This window comes from Vicia villosa, linkage group LG5, assembly GCF_029867415.1.
Source record: "Vicia villosa cultivar HV-30 ecotype Madison, WI linkage group LG5, Vvil1.0, whole genome shotgun sequence".
NCBI classification, from domain to species: Eukaryota; Viridiplantae; Streptophyta; class Magnoliopsida; order Fabales; family Fabaceae; genus Vicia; species Vicia villosa.
In genome coordinates, this window is record NC_081184.1 from 125,778,871 (window position 1) to 125,794,267 (window position 15,397).

Here is a 15,397-nt window from a genome sequence, read left to right on the forward strand (position 1 = left end):
CAGTTTTCAGTTGATCTAAATTATAATTATAAAATATTATATTAATACTTTTCTTTTTTATAGAAAGAGCAAATTAAATTAAATAAACTAAATGCAAAGGCATAAGAAATGCCAATTACGCCAGGTCCAAATCTCAGTAAACAAGACAGAAAAAACTCCCAAACTAACAATGCTTAAATACAAACACCTGATACTGATAAAAAAAAAAAAAACCACAGCCTCCAAACAGAATATTGCAAAAACTAAAAAATAGATACAAACAGATGGCGAACCGACACAGCTACGGCGAAGAAACAACAACCTCTCGAACAAGAACATGAATCGCGCGGCTGCAGTCTAGAATTCACTGATTCTATAAATCTGGTAAGCTCTAGGTTTTGAACTAGCAGGCCTATGATTAGGGGTGTTCAAAATCAAACTAACCCAAAAGAAAACCGCAAACCAAACCGTAAAAAACCGCATTTGGTTTGGACTAGTTTGGGTCGTCTTTTAATAAAACCGCATGTTCAGTTCGTTTCGCGGTTTGTATTTTGCAAACCAAATCAAACCGTATTATGTTACTACATAACTTTTACTTAACTCACATCCAACCCAAACTTAAACCTATTATACCTTAGCATTATGATTACGAACAATTTTATTATCCTTACACATATGATTTCAGTCCCGATCTTGTTTATTTATAAATGAACAATTTTCTTGTTTATTTATAAATCATTGTTCATTTATAGATACATAGTATCTTACTCGATGTTATTTGTATCACAATACAGACATTATGACCCACTGTCCGGATTGGAATATACATGGGAGGACTGCACAACACGCATCCGTGCGGTGTGAATGGGCGCGTGTAGTATCTCAGGTCACTGATGGAGCTTCCGTTCCACCTGATACACCCGCTCCAGTCGGGCCTTCTCCATTTGTCCCAGCTGGCACAGGAGGCATTTCTGTACCGTAGAAATCGTGTCACGATTGGTGGGGAACTTGACGCTAGAGGAAGAGCCAGGAGAGGGCGTGGTGGACGCAGAGGCGGAGACAGGGCCAGACGTAGAGGAGAGAAGCAGGATGATGTCCGGCACACACAATAGTGATGCCTGTGGTTTTTTTTATGTTTGTATTTCTTTGATGATGTATGTATGTTTCTTATGTTACTTTGATGATGTATTCTATATTATGACCGACATTATTTATACAATGTAGTTTTTTTGGTTTACCTACTATTGTTTTTAAAATGCATTACTTTAATTTTACATTTTTGTAATCAAAATTTAGTTTTGGAATGAAATGAACATGATTTTAAAATATAGCAGACTGTTCCATAGGTGCATCTATGGAACACTCTGTTTTCATCACATTCCGTAGATGCATCTACGGAAGGCTTCCTTAACTGAAATCATTGCTTTTAAACTATACTATACTATTTTTTTAATGCTTCCGTAGATGTACCTACGGAAGAAATCAATTTGTTTTTTTTGCAAAAAGGGGTGCTTCCGGAAGGGCATCTACGGAAGCAGGGGCAAAAATAGAATTTCGCGCGGTGTGTAAGAGACCTATGGGGTGCATTGAGATATTTTCTTAGAAAATATACTAAATTAACTAAGTATATTTAGTTGGGTTAATTATTGTGTTGATAGAATTTTTAGTATAAAACTAGTAACAAACCCGTGCGTTCGCACGGGTTCTGGTACGGGACGCGCATTTGTTTTCATATATATATTTTTTTAATAAAAAATATCTGGTTATCTACATGTCTCGTTTTTTTTAATAAGCAATTTGTATCTAGCGAGTTTTGAAGTTGACTACATGTCTCGTTAATAATTAATATTTTGATCATTAACTTCATGTTCCGGTGTACCTTAAAAAATTATTTTGATCAGAAACTTCATGTCTCGTTAATAATCAATATTTTGATCAATAACTTCATATTCCCGTGTATAAAAGGTTTAGTAAAACATAAACTTATTTTTGCATCATATTTTATACAATAAAACTAACTTAAAAAATATTATTAATTTCATTTTAGAAGCATAAATTTTCTTATATATTATTTTCTTTTTAAAATCCAAATGTGTAAAAAATTGTTTAGAACCATAAATTGAAGTGCTACAAACTAAAACTGTTTAGAGCAACGAAATCAACCGCCGCAGTGTATGAACCGATTACGATGCTTCAGCTGATGCAACATGCAACATATTACAACAAAATAATGGTTCTTAAATGAATAATTGGAAATAAGAAACCCATGTGTACGCACGAATTTTGGTCAGGTACGAACACCTTTTTAATAGATATAAGTTATCGTTTATAAAAGTCTGATTACCTGTGAAAAAATAATAATTGAATGTATAATTAATAAAAAAATATTTTAATTAGTAACTACATGTCCTGTTAGTAATCAATATTCTGGTCGGGTTCTGGTATAGACTGCGGATATGTCACCAGTTTATCATTAAAATTCAATCAAATTAGAAAATATCCAAATATTATTGGAAAAAAATTGTTGAAATTTTTAAAAATTTATATTGTTAAGAAAATCTATTAAAGACATACTTTGTAATATTTGGATTAATTATTCCATGGTCCAATGTATTAAAGATCTCCAGAGTAAAAATACTTATGAGGGTTCATGTTTTTTTTTGGTACAAGGGAGGGCCTAAGCCCAAAAAGCAAGAAAACTACAAAACAATATTCCTAACCAGGGAGTCACCTCCTATATCTCTTCCCATAAGATTTAGCAACCAACTAGGAGCATTACTATAGTAAATACTCTCTTCACTCAACTTCTTACCTTCTTGAGCAAGAAGATTGGCACACCTATTTGCCTCACGGTAAACATGACGAATCTCTACTTTATGGAATTGTTGCAACAAATTACGAATGCTAGCAATCAAATTCCCCATTGCACTACTCCTATTCTTGCCCTTCTTAACCCAGTCCACCGCTTTGCTAGAGTCAGACTCTATAACAACACAAGGCAGACCAAGCTCAATGGCCAATTTAGTACCAGTGTAGATGCCCCATAATTCAGCCATTTGAGCACTGCAGTACCCAATATTCTTGGCAAACCCTCCTAACCAATCACCATGATTATTTCGAATAATCCCGCCACAACCTGAGATACCATCACTAGCATGAGCTCCATCCACATTCAACTTCACAAAGGGGCTCCTTGGCACAGTCCAATGAATTAAAAGCTGATCCTGAAATCTGTCTTCAACTTTGTTCCTCAAAAGAATAGCCTGTCTGTATTGGAAGACTTTATCCTCTATAACCTCTCTAGCCATCAAAGGTCTTGTATACGTATCATCATGAGTTTCTTTGTTTCGCCATGACCAAAGAGTATGGCAACTAATAGCCCAAACATTGCCCCAATCAGAGTGATCAGGAGCATTGTATAATAAATTAAGCTCGATCCAATCTAGCCAACCTGCAAAAAAGAAAACGTTGGTTAGTGAAACAGGGATAATGCTATCCCAAAAGCCCTTCAAGATGGTGCAATCTCTCAAGGCATGCAAGGAAGTATCGCTAGCTGCACCACACAGCTGGCAGCCATCCTGACCAAAGCCAGAAGCAAACATACGGTGATTTGTGAGGAGGCGATCATGCTGAAGAAGCCACACAAAGGACTTGACTCTCTCAGGCACCTTTAACTTCCAGATTTCCTTCCAAGCTTTACAATTTGTTCCACCACCTACATCATCTAACGCTTTATACATACCACTAATAGAGAAGGTACCATCCTCATCTGTGGCAAAGACACATTGATCACTACCATTGTCCATCACATGAGGGAGTAAGGCCGCAATCTTGCGTTGAATTTTATTAGGAAGCCAATTCAAGACACTCCAGTTCCAATCTCCTGAGTTGTCTATCAAATCAGCGACAGTAATATTAGCCATATCACAAGGAATAGCATGCAGAGTCTCGGCTAGAATCAAGCCTTTTTCAATCCAGCACTGGTTCCATGGGTCGATCATAGTGCCATCACCTAAACGCCAGATACCCAGGTCCCAAAGATGAGTAGATGCCTTGACAATATCCTTCCAAAGTTGGGAGTCAGAATTCTTGGCATGAAATCTATCACTGTTACCACCAGTCTTATACTTACTCCTCATTATATTACACCACAAATCCTCATCGCCATTTAGAATCTTGCTACCAAGTTTCAAAATACACGCTTTGTTCATAATGTTAAGGTCTCTAATCCCTAACCCTCCATCGCATTTGGCTTTGGTAATATTCTCTCAACTCACAGCATGGAATCTTCTTTTTTCTTCATAATCGCCCCATAAAAAAGCTCTTTGAATTTTATGAATCTCCTTAATACAAGCTTTCGGGAGGGAGTTAGTCATCATAGGATAAACAGGTATGGCTTCCATAACACTTTTAGTTAAAGTTATCCTACCAGCAAATGATAAATTTCTAGCTTTCCAACCTGATAGCTTGTTAGCCACTTGATCAACAATATATTGAAAATCTTGCTTATTGTTGGATCTTCCTTTGAGAGGTATGCCCAAGTATTTTCCAAAACTGTGCGTCTCTGGAAAGCCCGAAAGATGCACCAACCTGTTTCTCAAGCTACAGGACACGTTACCAGAGAACAAAATATTAGACTTCTCCTTGCTAATCTCTTGACCTGACATGCTACAAAATTGATCAAGAGTATTCTTCACACAAATGACTTGAGCCTCACTAGCTTCTCCAAAGATGAGCAAGTCATCAGCAAACATGAGATGGGAGATAGATGTACCACTGCTGCCAATCTGAAACAGTTTCCAATGCTTCATATGTATAGCTTGCTCGATTAAATGAGTTAGCTTGTCCATACAAAGAACAAAAAGATAGGGAGATATAGGATCTCCTTGGCGGATTCCACGTTGAGGGCGAAAAAACTCATTCTTGCTCCCATTCCAGTTGACATTAGTTTCAACTCTTGAGACACCATGCATAATAACATTCACTATAGCTGTGGGCAGATTAATTTCCTCTAGAATTCTCCATATGAACTCCCAGTTAAGTTTATCATACGCTTTGGAAAGATCAATCTTAATAACAAAATAACCCTTCCTGCCTTTTTTCTTATGCATAGAATGCATAACTTCCTTAGCAATGATGATATTCTCATGAATAGATCTGCCAGGGACAAAGCCTGTTTGGAAAGGAGACACCAATCGGGCTATAATGGGCTTCAATCTAGCAACAATCACCTTACTAATAACCTTGTACATAGTGTTACATAAGGAGATGGGGCGAAATTGCATCACTGTACTTGGTTGATCAACTTTAGGAATAAGGCAAATATCTGTCTTATTGAACTCCGACATCATACTAGGATTTTTCCAAACCTCTCAAACAAAGCGAATTAAATCTGAACCTAAAGTCTTCCACGATTTCTGGAAGAAACCCGGGGGAAAGCCATCTGGCCCCGGGGCTTTCCACGACTTCATAGAAAAGAGAGCTTGTTTAACTTCATCTTCACTAATGTCTTCAATAAGGGCCTGTAAGTTCTCCTCATCAATCTTGGGAAACGTGACCTGAGTTTGTTGCCAACTGCACCAACTTTGAGGGCAAGAAAATAAACTTTTATAAAACCTAGTAACATGGGACTTGAGCTCTTCAGGATCAGTGATCCATTTATTATTATCATCTTTGAGAGTCACTATTTTATTCCTTCTTCTTCTATTTAAAGTTTTCATATGGTAATACTTAGTATTTCGATCACCATCCGACAACCATATTACTCTAGAGCGTTGGAACCACATCAATTCCTCTTTACTCAGGATCTCATTAAGCTCCTTCTGCAGCTGCTTCTGCAGCTTCCTCATGCCTTTGTACTTATCTGTAACTTGAAGCTTGGCTTGTATTCCTCCTAGCCTTCTTAAAAGACGGTTCTTTAATCTCTTAATCTGATCAAAGGATTCAAACTTCCATATCTCTATACCTTTCACCACATTCTTCAGATTCTGGACAAGGGACTGATCCTTTTGCCAAACATCTTGGAGCATAGGTTGATAAGAGTCATGCATGAGACATGCACTATCAAATCTGAAATTCCTTTTTTGACCACGAGGAGGATTATCCCGAAGATTAATGAGAATGGGATGGTGGTCTGAAAAATCAACTCTTACCAAGACCTGAACAAAAGCATCCGGGAAGAGGAATTTCCAATCATCATTGCTCAGGGCTCTATCAAGCTTCTCATAGATTCTTTGACCTCCATGGAAAACTAGCCCTCTCCAAGTGAACTTAGGACCACGAGCCTCCATATTATTCAGCTTACAAACTTCCATTCTATTTCTCATCCTTTGACACCTATGGGTAGCAGCTGGCAAGCCACCTCTCTTGTCTTGAACTGCATCAATATCATTGAAATCCCCCGCGACCATCCAACCACCAGTCAAGTTCCTTGATAAGTTCTTTAACTCATCCCATAAGATCATCTTGCAATTATCATTTGGGCTAGCATAAACGACCGTTAACCACCATTCCTCCATATGATCCATCCTAACTTTAGAGTGGATGAATTGGTTGCTTTTGCCGTAAACCTGAATACTAATATCACTGGGCTTCCAAGCTAAGACAATACCACCTGCAAACCCCAAGTTATCCGCATACTCCATATTGTCAAAACCCAACTTCTTAAGCACCTTCTTTAATTTTGACGGATCACACCTTGTCTCCATAATCACTAACACACTAGGGTTATGGCTATCCAAATATTGTTTACAATATCTATAAAAAGCTTTACCTGCAGCTCCTCTACAATTCCAACACATAAGCTTAAGATTTGTAATCATCATAAACAAGATAGGTAAGAGAACACAAACACCAAAATCAGCAAGGTGTTTCCTTGATAACCTCAACATCATCATAACTGCCAATTGTTCCATCAACAATAATAACCTCTTCATTCTCCTCTGGGTACTTTCTCGAAGGGGTAACTTCAGAAGAATAAGCAGAGGTAGTACTAGCATCAACATTTAAATCAGGTGGTTTATCAAGGTGAATATTTGTATTTTCGGTTGCATGGGTTTCAACCACACCATGTTTGCCAGCTGTAATTGCACCTTCTTTGTTCTCTCTCCTCTTTAAACTAAAAAGGTCATTATTGGTTGTCTCAATCACTGCACCCGATAAAAAATTCCCCAGTGTATCCTCCACCCCTGATCTACTAACTCCACTTGCCTTTTCCTTCAATTGAATCCCACCACGTGTAGCTAGGGCTGTAGTCTTTTTTTTAACGGTCAACCATTGCTTTCTGGATCCACTCCTCTGTCCCATGTTAGCCTTTAATGCTTCACCTGGCCCACCACTTATTTCCATATTCGTAAGTGACTCTAAAATATCACATTTTTTATAATTCCCAGCATTAACTTTTTCTATAGGATCACCAAGGCCACCTGTCAAATCATTAACAACCTCCTCTAAAATAGGAAAATTGGGAACCCCCTTTTTAGCTTTGTCTGTTTCCAAATTAGTCCGCCCCTCATCATTATTGTCATTATTTCCACCATTAATTGATTGATCAACATTTCCTAAAATATGGAAACGAGATCTCCCCCAATAACACCTCCATTACTGCTCCCCGGAATGCTGTTCCTCCGGGCATCTCCGGTTTTCCTTATTCTCTTCTGTTTCTACACAATTTTCCAAGGGCCCTCAAGCGCCTCACACCCTTCATGATTACCACTCTCAGCATGCACCAGTTCGTTACAGATCCTTCCACTACCATTGTTGTTTTCTCCCACAACCTGTTTACCTTTAACTATTGTAGGGAAACTTTCTTTATAATGTCCATATCTACCACAAACAAGACAAAGAAAGTGTAGCCCCTCATACTCAATTTTATAGCTACTACCTTGGATTCTCAGCATAGCAAGGAGAGGTTTTGACAGATTGACCGTAACACAGATACGAGCATACTTGCCCCTCTCTTGCTTGATAGTAGATTTATCCACCTTCACCGTTCGCCCTATACGATCACCAAACCCAGCAAGTGCCCTAGAATCATAATATTCAATTGGGAGTCCTGAAATTCTCACCCACACCGCCACTTCATTGATGGTATCAATCTCAGGCTGAAAATTTGGCCTCCACTCTTTCACTGTCAGGTAGTGATCATAGATGAACCATGGACCATTCATCATTTTCGATCTCTTATCCTCCTCATGGGAAAAGGCCACAAGATAGTAATCATTACTGAGATCAATGATACTGATAATTCCTTTCTTCACCCACATTTGATTCAATCTATTCTCCAACGCCTTGTAACCGATTCTTTTCCCCAATAACTTAACTATAACACCTCTTTTCCACGGTCTTTGAATTTGCTTCTCCTCCTTCTCCGAAAAGATGAAATTAGGACACTCATATCCTCCTATCAATTCTTCCTCAACTGTGATTTCTCCAAATTCCCCATCTGGATCGCCCATGTCTCCATGGTTGCTTTCCTGATCCTCATCCATCTCATTACTTCCCCTCCCAGCAATGATGTCACGAAACGAAATACCTGCCTCCAACATACTAACCTTTCCATCCTTAACGTTCACTGTACCTCTCTTTTGTGGCTCCCCTTCAGTCATACACTTCCCTCTATCCACCAGATCAGAGTTAGCTATTGTCGTACCAGGTTGACTCACAAACCCTAGCACAGGATTTGAAGTCATAACGTTCTGCTCTATTATTATTCTATGAGGGTTCCTTAGGTTAGTTCCTCAGGTTTTTGTCTATCTACTTGTGTGCTGTCATTATTGATAGAGTAAGAGTGTACTTCTACCTGGAAAATAAGTAAAATAAGTATTTGATATATCATATATACTAAAATAAGTATATCATATAAAATATTAAAAAAGTATGATAGTTTATATAAAATTTGTAGGTTATTCTAATATATATTTTCTCCAATCATTTTAAACATTTTTTATTAAAAACTGGAAATTTTAAACAACTATTAATTATAAATTTTAATAATGTAATATAAATTGAAACTTAATATCATTGATTATGTTTAATATATTAGTTATTATATTATATATTTTTAAAAGGAACATCCAAAATATTAATAACAGCAACATGAAACTACAGAATGAAACTACAACATGACAATAATTTTAAGAGTAAAAATAGAAAAACTACTTTGACAATAATTTTGGTTTCCTCAAAAGCAAGGCTTACAAGAGACAAAATACTAACAACACAGTCTATTAAAGTTTGGGAGTACCAATGTAAAAAGAAGCATCCATAATATTTATGAGTAAGGATCCACTCCATTTCTTACACTCTATTTCTTTTCCATTACCATAGTTTATATGCATAAAGTTAAATAAATAATAAATGTGTCACATGTCTTAGAAATCCGTGTAATATACACAAAAAAAACTATGGTAATGGAAAAGAAATGGAGGGTAAGAAATGGAGTGGATCCTTACTCAATATTTATCATAATCACATTGTTCATAAAAGAATCCAAGTCCAACTTCTACAACATAAATTAAACCTTCTGCAAACAGGTCATTAAACTCTGTCTGAAGGCTTTTTATCATACCAAAATAAACCTGCATATATTATAGAAGACTATTAACTTCTACTATCTACTATAAAGCTAATACTAAACAATTGACCAATCTTCCTTATTTTCCCTTTCACAAAAAAAAACTACACTACATTTACATAATTAACAAATTAACCAAACACTTTTAATTTGGAGTAATAAGAACTTGACAAGTGGTGTATTATGTCAAATAAGCCAACACTTGTCACTTTGTCATTGGCCACATTTTTCTTTTCAAAACCATCCCTCTATCTTCTTCCTCCTCACTTTCGTTTTCTCTCTCTCTCTCTCTCTCTCTCTCTCTCTCTCTCTCTCTCTCTCTCGTCTTCTCTTTTATCACTTTTTCCTGAAACCCTAATCTGTCGCCGAGTCACCAAAGTTCAAGCAAAGAAAGAATCGAAAAAAATAACAACAAATGGCATTAGGGTCACGATCGATAACCAGAGATCCAGCAATTGATAGAGAACGGTGAAGATCTTATGCACGTCCAACCGCCATCAACATAGCCCTCGCCAATCTTCTTCGCGAATCAACTAACACTCTCTACATTATAACCAAGTAAGTAAAACTCAGACACATTCACTCATTCATTCAGATTCATAAATCACGATTCTTGCGGTTGTTTATTTGTGTTGTTCTTGGTTCTAAAGACAAGTGATATGTATTGGATGACTTCCAATATTTTGCATTGGATATGTATTTTTTAGTTTTTTATTTTGATTTTTGTATAATGCTTTTCGATGATTTTGACACAAACTACCCGGGACTGCAACAAACTTACAACAGCAAGGCATGGATCTTATGGTGGAGTTCGATTGAAAAAAATGGGTGCCTTACATGTTTGTATCAAAATATTTGAACTTATTATTTTCTTATTAGTGATATTTGACATTTTGAATGACTTTTCTTGGCAGTATTTTGGACTTAAGGAAGATCAAGTACCTCTAATTATTATTCAGCAGATTGATGGCAAGAAATTTTTCAAGCCCAATTTGGAACAGATCACCTTGCAGCCTGGGTGAAGGAATACAAGGTAGAGCTCAATTCCCTTAGTAGTTTATTGTATTTGCTTCTTTAATTCAAGGCCTTTATTTCTACAAGTAATATTTTATAGCGGTGTTATTTTTGAGAATTGAATTCTTATCACATTTCATTTTCAGGATGGAAAAGTTGCTCTTTCAGTACTTGAAGAATTTCTTTTCCCTCCACACTTTTTTAGTTCTCTTCCATCACATTTTTGTTTTCGTTTTAACTCCTTCATATTTTTAGATCTATGGTGTTATGATTTCATTTACGTTTACTTCTTCTCATTTATGGTGTTTTTATTTATTTATTGTTAGAGGTTTTGATTTCAGAAGAAAGAAACAAGTAAGCAACAATTTTTTTCAAAGGATTTACATGATGCAGAGTATTAATGGTCTTCATCCATGAAAATAATCATTTCAAGGTTCTTTTTCTTCTATTTTTGTTTTAATCTACTATTTTTGTTTTTTTTCTATTATATAAATTTGAAGCACATACATTATGTATTTTTGGTTGGCTGGATTTTTTTTGTAATTTCATGGATTAAACTGAGTTGATGTATATTATTGTGATGGTATAATTTTGGTTGGTTGAGTAATGGTTTTGGTTGGTTGAGTTTTCTATGTAGTTTCAAACAACCTCGCTGCCGACAACCGTTTCTCCATATCTGATTCATACTCCTCATCTTGGTGCCTTCCTAAAGCCTTTTGGTTTAACTTCTGACTGGTTTGGTGTTAGTGATGCTCACAGGTTTGTGCAGTATGTTGGCATGCCACAAGTTTTGAAAATGGTGAACACCTTCGATACAGAGATGTCTCTGTTGGAAGCAGCACGTAAAATATATTCTCAGGTAATAAAAGACTTATGATCAAATAGAAAAAATCGGTTCAAACAATGTACAACAGAAATTGCTTTTTTTTTGTATTGCTTATATTTTGAATCTCTTATTTCAGGGGACAGGAGATCAGAACATGGGTTCACTAGATATGCTTTTGTTTCAAATAGACACTGGAGTGCATTCAATGTAGGTATAGAGATACATAGTTTTTCTTCATTTGATTAGGATGATATTTTGTCCAAATTTGAAAGTTTGATTAATATCAAATTTCACCAGTAAACTTTATATGCTTTTCATTATTGTTTCTTTTTTAAGTATATCGCCAATGTACGTAATTGATCAAACAATGGAATTATTGTTATGATAAAATTTCCACGCCATGTTGTTTTAAGTGATTAGACCCTTTTGGAATAATATATTGTTTTTGCATTAGTTTAATAATTGTCTAATTTATACTCCGATATCATGATGGAAGTTCTACTCGACATTTTCTTTAGCAGTAGGAGCTGAACACATACTCAAATGTATCAGGAGCTTCTTTTTGGACGTTGTTGTTGTTATACCTGGTCTTCAAAGCAGCTGTTCGATGTTGTGTTTGTGTGCTTTTGATTTTGACAGGGACTGAGGCAGAGAATGATGAGTGAATACAAAGAGACAGTAGGGAGAAGATACTATACAGTGACAGGGGAACATGCAGATGAAGAGGTGATTGATAAGATAGTATCAAATGGAGATGATGAAAGTATTTTAGGAAAGGCAATACAAGAACATGGAAGAGGAAAGGTTCTTGAAACTGTGGTTGAGATACAAGACAGACATGATGCTGCAAAAGAGATTGAGAAGAGTTTGTTGGAACTTTATCAAGTGTTTTTGGTTTTTGGACATGGCTGTTATGGTTGAAGCACAAGGTGAGAAAATGGATGATATTGAACATCACATTCTTCATTCATCTCATTACCTCAAAGATGGTACAAAGAATATTCACAATGCTAAACAGTACAAATGATGATCAACGTGTTGTTGTAACTTGTGTCTTTGTTTGATCAAAATTTTCATGTTCTGATTAACATCATCTTATGATTAGAGTTTTTCTTTTTTCATTTGTCCAAGTCTCTGAGATTGCAATTTGTAGAATGTTATGAACATGGTGTTTCCATTATATATCATGTTCTTGGTTTGGGAATATGACTCTTCCATGTCATTATGATGATTATGAATTTTTATTATGGCCATAGAATTTCAAATAGTTATAACGATGTCCTTTTGTTATAATATCTTCAAAAAATACATGCACAATTTCAAGGCATTGTAATTTCCTTGCAGCAGACCAAAATTATTAAGTAAGCATGTATTTTACTAGGCATATGGAGGGACATTACTATTTTTCTTCATTTCTTATAAAGATACTCAATTTGAAAATAACTACCAATGTATTTTTTTAATCATTTTTTACAGAGATAGTTCAAAACAAATGATAGCGTCATATTATTAATAATTTTACAAAAATATCTTTGAGTGTTTTGTATATTATCTTTAAAATATAAAGGAAATTTAAATATTTACTATAATATATCAATTCTCATTTGTATCGTCTCATTTTCAATATATAAATACAAAAATTGAGAATACATGTACTTTTATGTGAATTTATGTTGGAATATGAAGTTTGATCCATCATTTTTGGTGTTTGAATTGCAATTGATTTTAGAGTTGTTAAGTATAATTGCATGATAGCAATCTATTCTCAGTGGAAAAATCAATTGAATGATAGTATAATTAATTTTTTAATTTAGATAATATTTTTGTTTATTTCACAGGTTAATTTTTTAATTTAGATAATATTTTTGTTTATTTCACGGGTTACTATCAACATAATATCTATTTTAATTTAATATAATATCTATTTTAATTTAATCAATCATTATCTTAATTTGAGAGACAAAATTCTTATTTTTAGATATTTTTTTTCTTCCGTAAGATTATTTAATACACTTAAATCTATATTTAAAATTTTACATTTGCATTTGATAAAAAAAATTTTCTCCAACTCACATGTCTTTTATTTAATGGGCCATGTTATAAAATTTTGTTTTTTTCTCCAACTCACATGTCCTTTACATTTGTACTTGTTGAATTATATAACGGGTCATGTTATCCTCTATTGTTGTTGGACCGTCAATTATTTAATTTAATACTTGACCTTATTTTGCTTTTGTGTTCTTGACCTATCTTTAAACTTTTGTATGGATCATTATTTTAACTTAGAACCTAATTTTCATACTACTAATATCTTATTAGTAAAACTTTTTTTAAACGGTTTATTTCCATTTTATATATGCAATTTGTTCAAACTTCTTTACTTCACATTTTTCGTATGATTCAAAAATTACTATACCACAAATAATACACCCGGGCGACAGCACGGGTCTCTGACTAGTTTAATTTATAAAAGTGTGAAATAATTGAAAATTCACTCTATCTAAAATTATCTTGTGCACTGCACATGTAAATTCGTTTCGCAAAGTTGACAGGAGAACCCAATGTGAATTTTAATCCGTTACCAGCATTCTGGGCAATATTATAGCTGAAGTCAGTTGTTAACAAATAATAACATCAACTTATAGCCTGTCCTCCCACCTTCACATAGGATGAATTCTAAGAATTCCAAGGGCAGGTTCCATGACCAAAGGGTTCCACACATATGTTTTTCAGACACTGCACTCACAAATCTACACAAACATGATATTGAAATTGAACATCAAATGTCATATTAAAAACCAGTAGCCTTGAAAAGTCTCTAACTTTTTCACACAGACAAGTTACTTTCACTATATTAAAAAACACTCTAACAATGAGATAACAACAACAAAGAGACAACCTCAACTTTAAACCAATGCTAATTTGTAAGTTTTTGTCGCTAATTTGTAAAACAGACTGAGTTGGAGTAAAATCGTGAAGATATACAATATATTACCTTTATCAGACAAGAAAAACATACCATATACAATATATTACCTTGCATCCCAAATAAAATCTTGTCCCTTCCTGGTTAATTTAGTTAACGGCAATGCTAACTTCGAAAATCCTTCAATGAACTTTCTGTAGTAACCTGCAAGACCAAGAAAACTACGAATTTCTGACACTAACTTCGGAACACGATTGAATTCCAACCAGTTCAAGAAAATTTGTAGTTTTCTTGGTCTTGCAGGTTACTACATCAGAACTAACCTCTTCAAGAAAAATTACCGTCTTCGCAAAACAGTTAATATGAACACGGTTGAATTCCAACCAGTTCATTCCCAGGATTACATCGAGTTGTTTCAACGGAAGGCACACTAAGTCCATCCCGAATTCTCTACCAAAAATGTCAACCGGACAATTCAAGCATGCAGATGAAGTAGTTACTGAACCCGACGCAGGAGTGTCAATAACCATACTTCCATTTATGTCAGATATCTCTAGATTCAACCTCTCAGCACAATCCAAAGAAATAAAAGAATGAGTTGCTCCAGTATCAATAATTGCAACTAAAGGTGTGCCATGAATGAAAGACGTACCTTTAATCAATCTGTCTTCTGGAGTAGTCTCTAACCCTGTCAAAGCAAAAACCTTTCCTCCCGCTTGGTTCTTCGTTGGCTTGGTGCAATTTGGACTAATGTGACCCTCTTCACCACAGTTGTAACAAGTCACAACCTTCTTCTTACAGTCAGCAGCAATATGGCCCACTTGATCACACTTGTAACACTTCTTCTGATCCAGCTTACACTCGTTCCTACGATGTCCCATCTCACCACAATTATAACATCTTATACGAGCACTGGAATCTCCCCCACTAGGTTTCTTCCAATCAGCAGACTTACCTCTACCATATGGCTTACCTTTATCCATAGGCTTCTTACCCTTTCTGTCAACCAACTCGCGAGAGTGAGATGACTTCAGCTTAATGTTATCCTCTTCAAAAATCCTGCTACAGTCCACTAAAT

The 15,397-nt window shown here is 35.3% G+C and overlaps 1 pseudogene; it reads left to right on the forward strand.

The window, feature by feature from the left end:
• The first annotated feature begins 9,383 nt into the window (after positions 1–9,383).
• LOC131605360 (syntaxin-related protein KNOLLE-like) lies at positions 9,384–12,624 on the forward strand (annotated as a pseudogene).
• The last annotated feature ends 2,773 nt before the right edge of the window (positions 12,625–15,397 follow it).